This window comes from Mus pahari, chromosome 17 (genome assembly GCF_900095145.1).
Source record: "Mus pahari chromosome 17, PAHARI_EIJ_v1.1, whole genome shotgun sequence".
NCBI classification, from domain to species: Eukaryota; Metazoa; Chordata; class Mammalia; order Rodentia; family Muridae; genus Mus; species Mus pahari.
This window is the reverse complement of record NC_034606.1, coordinates 59780208-59786207: the sequence shown is the minus strand read 5'-3', so window position 1 is coordinate 59786207 and position 6000 is coordinate 59780208. Positions and strand designations below refer to the sequence as shown.

General features: G+C 43.6%; 1 long non-coding RNA gene across 1 annotated transcript in view; it reads left to right on the top strand.

Annotated features, from left to right (window-relative positions):
* The window catches only part of LOC110334473, a 50420-nt gene that overhangs the window by 40403 nt on the left and 4017 nt on the right, over positions 1 to 6000 (top strand). The gene's annotated exons all lie outside the window — the stretch shown is intronic.

The following is a 6000-nucleotide window of genomic DNA, read 5'->3' as shown; positions in this document are numbered from 1 at the left end:
TCTTTCTTTCTTTCTTTCTTTCTTTCTTTCTTTCTTTCTTTCTTTCTTTCTTTCTTTCTTTCTTTCTTTCTTTCTTTCTTTCTTTCTTTCTTTCTCTCTGCCTGCATCCTGAAGTGCTGTAGACTGTAGCTAAGGCCTTGAGCAGGCTAAGCATATGCCAGAGAGGCTCTGCCCTCTTGACTTGCATAGCTCTCGTGTGCTCGGTGGTCCTACTTCCACTTCATACCAGGTGACCCACATTCCACTTACAATAAACTGTTGTGGGGCCTGTTCAACCTGTAATGGGATTTGATAGAACTCGGGCTGTGATGAGAAAATTGAACAGTGTGATCACATTGTACAAGGTGCCCAGCCCAATTGTAAGTGAATGATGGCAACTCTTAAAGCAACAGTGCCTTAAAGTGCAAAACAGCCTGTATTACAAACTGTGCTCCTGTGTCAAGAACCTAAGCATCTATGTTATAAATACCCACTAGGGCATGATATTCTAAGCAATGTTCAGCACTGCTAAGATGGCCCAGCATCTTTAGGTCTGCTCATTTTATGGCCTCATTGAAGGCAAAGTTTCTTTCCCTAAAATTTGGACCTGTTTTAAATCTGCTTCTGCTGTAGCCTTACTTCTACTTAAACACGACAACCTTTTTCACTGACTGGGATATTGATTAGAACAGTATTTCTATGTGTGAAATGGTGCTCATTAATCATCCCCTCTCCCCCCCTTCCTCCCTCCCTCCCTCCCTTCCTCCCTCCTTTCCTTCCTCCCTCTGCCTCTCCCTTCTCTGTGTATGTCTTCTGCTCTATGTGTGTGTGTGTACATTCAGGCACACTTACAAGGAAGCACAAGATACTCTAACTTGAAGGAAATTCCATCATGTCCCTGACCCTTGGACCCTTTAAAGTGTTATTTGTGTTTAGTTTCCCATCCTCCCCTATAAGTTTTGCCTACTACTATCTTCCATGTGACCACCATCGCCAAATGATCACCCTTAGAGATGGGGGGCTCTCCAGAGGACTCAGATGATTTCTTCAGACTCTCCCATGACAGGGGCAGGAGGAGGGTTATCCTTGTGTAACACTGTAAATGTTAATTTTTAACCCCATCCAAATGCTTATTGTTTCTGGTACTTTTTCATGAGAGAGGAAAGAAGGCATTTGGTAACGTAAGAGCTTCACACATGATAGACAAAGAACCTATGTACAAAGAGACTGTGCTTTTCACTGTAGTGGTGACAGCTACAGCTGTAGCACTGGAGATTGTGACAGCCTACCATCTGGAGTAGCTGGTCAGTTTCTGTAGAGTGCTGAGTTGAGCAGGTACAAGAAGGGTGACAACCCTGGCATGTAGTTGCTTTTATTGTTTTGTTTTTTGTTTTTTAAAAAAACAACTTTTATTGATTCTTTGTGAATTTCATATTGGGCACCCCAGCCCACTCATCTCCCCATCCCTCTATACCCACCCTTGCAACCTTCCCACCAAAAGAAAACAAAAAGCAAAACCCAAAATAAAACAACAAAACAAGAAAACAAACAAAAACAACCCACCTCACTGTGCAGGCTTTGGTGTGTCGGTGTCACACAGTATAACCTTTTGCTCAAAAAGCACTACTTGAAGATGTTCACAGCAATGAGTCACTCGTCTGGTTCAAGACCTCTGCCTGCTGCTACTCTATCAATACTGGATCTTCACCAGGACTCTTCTTAGATACCCTGTTGTTGCCCTGCGCCACGGAGATCCTGTAACTTTGGCTCTGTAGAACCAGCCCCTTCATGTGCTCCGGATGTTCACAGAGGCAGTTATATGTTGGGGTGGGCCAACGATAAGTTCTGGATCTGGGCCTGGGTGGTAACTGAGTTGGACAGGCTACCCTTTCTGCCGAGCCTATACCATCAGAGCCAGCTCTCCAGCACTGCCCCAAAAGGCAAGGGGTGAGGATATCTCTCCTGCTCTCATGCCCTCGGGCTGGCTCACCCATGCCTCTAGAGCCAGCTCTACTGACTGCTCAGGTTAGGCGCGGGGCTCACTCTCCAGCCTGTGAGAGGCAAGGCCAGTTCTCCCACGTGCTACAGTCAGTGTGTCCACAGTCATGCTCTCAGGATCAACTTACCTGTACCCATGCCACTAGGGCATTTATTCTACATACATTTTTCTTTATTCTCCTGCTTGGGTGTACATGGTCAGTTTCCAAGGTTTCCACTTGGTTCTTACTCCAACTGTTGAAGAAACAATGCAACCATTATTTTACCTATTGTGGTTTGAATATGCTTGGTCCAGGGAGTGGCACTATTAGGAGGTATGGCCTTGTTCGAGGAAGTGTGCCTCTGTGGTGGTGGGCTTTGCAAAAGCCAGTCCTCTGTTTGCCTTAGGGATGAGGAGAACTCTCAGCTCCTCTAGGACCACACCTGCCTGGACACTGCCATGCTTCCCGCCTTGATGAGAGTGGACTAAACTTCAGAACCTGTGAGCCAGCCCCAATTAAATGTTGTCCTTAAAAGGGTTGCCTTGGTCATGGTGTCTCTTCACAGAAATAAAACTCTAAGACACTTGTCAAATCTGTCAATCCCAACTATACACTCAGAAATAGAGAAAGGAGCACAGGGCTAGCCCTTGGGGGCCAATGGACTTACTATATCAGACTCCAAGCAGGACTCCATTTATAACTTAGCTCCTGAATATTATCCACTCTTATCAAGAAAACATAAGGTACCTGAAGTCACTACCTGAATCACTTGTCAGTAGTCTTTAGAGAGTCCAAGAACTCTCCTTACCTCAACGAATGGCCACCAGTCTGTTAGGAAATAATACTAGCACAACTGTTACTTTGATATGTACCTTGCTGGTTTCCATAGTTCCTGCTGCCAGCTCAGTTTTCTCTCTTGTCAACAGGCTCAGTGTTTCAGAACGGCTGGAGGTTTAGAAACTGCAAAGAGGAGGCTTCTGATCTCTGAGAATGGCAGCCTTGACACTGAGTCCTCTGACTCAGACCTCTAGGTTAGCTAGAACTAGTAGCTCCTTACTGATTTTGCTTTCTACATATCTATCTCATTTATTTTTCCAGTGTTCAAGCCCTCTTGGAGCCATGCTGTCTTTGCCAAGAGTAGAGTTACAATGAGACTTCCTGGTCTGTGTGGTGTTTAAGCAGCATCAAGAAGCACTGATTGTTTTTTTGCAGTTGTAACTTCCCACTACCCTAGGCCAGGCTTTCTGCATCCTTCTGCATCATGGGCATACACCTTCAGAGAACTATCATTGTGGCAAAATTAGTACATCACCCACAACAGTCGTGATCAGAATGAGCGTTAGGTTGTCTGTGTACTGTCTACTATTAAGTGATACTGTTAGTCTCTTGTCTCCATCCTTGGTAAATGGCTGTTCTCTGGGCATTGCTATGGGGCTCAGTCATCCAGTGGCTTTTCTGACCTTGTGTCATAGCTCAGTTACAAGGCACGTGTTGCTCCAGGAAGGTTGTGTTCCTGGACAATTGGATTTTCTCCAGCAGAGGCAGACCCTGAAGACACTATGTCCCCTACAGATGGGCACGCTTTGTATGAGGGATCTGGGCAGTGGATCTCCAGTTCTACCACCACGTATGAAGAGGTTTGATGTTGATGTTGTTATTTTAGAAGAACTACTTGTAGAGACAACAATTACATAAACAGTGTGGGTTAGAATTGCCACCTTTGTGCATTATGTACAGAAGCCTACAGAGATCTGCTTTATTTCAACTCCAAACTTAGGAAAAATTTTCAAGTAATATTGCATTTTGCTATATGAGTTGAAAACTTTGAAATCAATTGGTAGTCCTTATAAAGATCTGAGTTGTCCCAGCCTCTTTTGGGGTTCTTTAACTGCACAGTCCAACCACCTGTCCATCGCCCAGATGTCTGTAGCAAGCACAGTAAACCAGAATGCCTCCTAAAATGAGTCAGTATGTGTGGTTTACTATTCTCATCCATGCATGCGGTAATTGTGTTCAGTTCTGTGTGAGGAGCCTAAAATATTAAAGTCAAGACTAAATTGTGTTATTTTATTGTACTGATTGAATTTTAATGGCAATACACTGTTAGTCTTGTTTTAAAAATATTATACATAGAATGAACTCTTTTCCTACCTAAAATTTCTTAGTGATTTCCCATCATCCAAAGAAATGCAAAATCGTCAACATGTTCAGTGCAGACTATATACCTTCTGATGCCATCCGATTTTTAAAATATGATACATAGAATGAAATCTTTTCCTACTTAATTTTCTTAGAGATTTCCCATTATCCTAAAACGTGCAAAATCATCAACATGTTCAGTGTGGACATGATGCCAGCCCTACCTACCCACACCCACACCCCAGCTCAACACCTCGAGATAGGCACCAGACATAGAGTAGGGAGTTTCACGAGAACTATAAATAATCACATCTACCATCACTGAACTGTATGTTTAAGAAAGTCTACAAACCACAATGAAACCCACAATGGTCTGGATATAGACTATCTTCAGTGTTTCTCATGTTAAAAAGCCTTTTGTCCATTGTGACACTCTTGGAAAGAGATGGCTCCCTTCAGAGACAGGGTCTAGAAAAGTGGTTCTCAACCTTCCGAATGCTGCAACCCTTTAATACAGTTCCTCGTGTTGTGGTAACTACCAACCATAAGATTAAGTCATTGCCACTTCATAACTAAGTTTGCTACTGCTATAAATCATAATGTAAAAGTCTGATGTGTAGGATATCTCATATACAAACCCCATGAATGGTACATCCAGCCCACAAGTTGGGAAGTACTGGCTTAGAGGAAGGACTGCAGGTCATTGAGGGCATGATTTTAAAGAGGCTTGTGGAACCTAAGCCTCACCTCCTCTCCACCTTTGCTTTTGTGCCTCAAGATGCGAGAGAGCATCTGACCCTACCAAATACTTTATGCTGCTCATTATCATTTAGCAATGCCTTCACCAGTCCACAGGGGTTTGGTCAGCCAGAGGTTGGGTTGGAATCTCCAAAACAATGAACTTTATATCAGCATTTCATAGATGCAGAAAGTTAACTAATTCACTATTCATTCTGTATTCCTTTCAGAAATAGCCCGCTATAAAAGCAAAGGCAATCATTTCCACCTTAAGAGTTTTCTGGCATAGTTTCTGGCATTCATGGAGTATTCAGTCATAACTCAGGAGCCCCACTGTCAGCAGCGATGTCTTTTCTCACTAACTGGCTCCTCTTGCTTGAATGTGAGATAGGCACCATGTACTCCTTTTCCCTATATGGTATGCTTAGTGAGAAGGACTTAAGTCAAGCCTGGGTCACCTTGTTATTCAATTTCTGATCCTTCCGCAGCCCCAATACCATCTGATAGACAGTCAAAAAGGAACTGATCTGTCACAAAACACACTCAGTTCCCAAACATCAAGATCTTGGTTGTCCTTGGGTCTTCTTTGGTCTCTCCCAGGGGGACACTTCCTGCTTAAAACTCGGCAGCTCCCTCTAGCTATGACAATATGTTGATGACTCTTGTGCGTCAGTGACCACACCTTCTCTTTTACTGGGTGTCTTGGGTAAAGAGACGTCCTGTCTCTCACGCAGATACTACTTGACTCTCTCAAATTGATATACATGGCAGGAAAATCTGCACCTTGACCTGGCTCCTGTTGTCCTTAATGTTCAAGTTTATACTCAAGTTTTGAGGTTTGCACTATGACATAACGAAACCCTTATATTAAAGAGAAAGGTAAAAATCTCAGCTGTGCCTACTATCATTTGAAAGGACAGTAGGGTATGGAGCCAGGGGTGGGGTTGAATAGGAAAATTTCTAATAGTCACAGCTTGAGGCAAGTAAGACACATATGGAAGAGACAGAACTACAGGACACAAGCTATGTCCTCACCACACTTTGCTCTTCTCTGGAGTCAATGCCCTGCCAGACCATACAATGGTAAGGCTGGCTTGAGTGCATATGCTCAGACCTTATACTATTGATTCACTCAAGGCTGTGTGCCAGGTTTCTCTTCCAGCCC